This window comes from Phaethon lepturus, unplaced genomic scaffold, assembly GCF_000687285.1.
Source record: "Phaethon lepturus isolate BGI_N335 unplaced genomic scaffold, ASM68728v1 scaffold36594, whole genome shotgun sequence".
NCBI lineage: Eukaryota > Metazoa > Chordata > Aves > Phaethontiformes > Phaethontidae > Phaethon > Phaethon lepturus.
Window position 1 is genome coordinate 13,838 of NW_010536190.1, and position 760 is coordinate 14,597.

Below are 760 nucleotides of genomic sequence, written 5' to 3' on the forward strand. Positions count from 1 at the left end.
GGGGGGGGGTTTGGGGGGTTGGTTTTTTTTTCTTTTTTTTTTTTTTTTTTAATCCCCCTTTTCCTGCCATGTTTGCTTCTTTTGGCAGAAATTCACGTTTTGCCTTTTTATATTCTGCACTTGATTTGGAGATGTTCCCTTTTTCCCTTGATAGATCTGCTTGAGGCAGCCAAGCTCAGCAGTGTAGCACTGCTAGCCTGCAGCAGCTTTCTTCATTTTCTGTACAAAGAGATGGAGGGGGGTGGAAGAGATCTAGGACACTGTTGAGACAACACTACCTCAAAGGTGCCCAGTGTGTAGCCAGGAAATAAATTACCAGCACTTCTCTGATCTGCAACCGTTTGACTTCTTTTTTTTTTTTTTCTTGTTGTCAACCGTTTTTCTTCTTTTTTTTTTTTTTCCCCCCCCTCCTTTCCCTTTTTCTCCCCCATCTTATTTTTTTTAATTTCAAACTCCTTTCTGTTTATACTCACTTTATTCCTTGAGTTAAAGTCTCTCCCTCCCACCTCAGAGGTTTTTTTCTTTTTTTTTTTTTTTTGATGTTTGACAACAGTCTTTGAAGATTTTCTACTTCAGAGTAGCTACTGATGGGCTGGTTGTACTACAGAGAGAACAAGCGGGGTTCCTCAGAGTGCGACCAACTGCTCCTGCCGAAGGCAAACGCTGGTGGGGAGGATGTCACTCCATGAGGCCACAGCACTAGCTCATAAAAATCCAGAGCAGACCATGCCTAGTTGCGGTCGGCTTTTCATCCAAACAT

The 760-nt window shown here is 42.5% G+C and overlaps 1 protein-coding gene across 1 annotated transcript in view; it reads left to right on the forward strand.

Moving 5' to 3' along the window:
• The window catches only part of LOC104620024 (axin-2-like), a gene marked incomplete at its 3' end in the record, with an annotated part of 14,850 nt that overhangs the window by 13,831 nt on the left and 259 nt on the right, over window positions 1-760 (forward strand). The gene's annotated exons all lie outside the window — the stretch shown is intronic.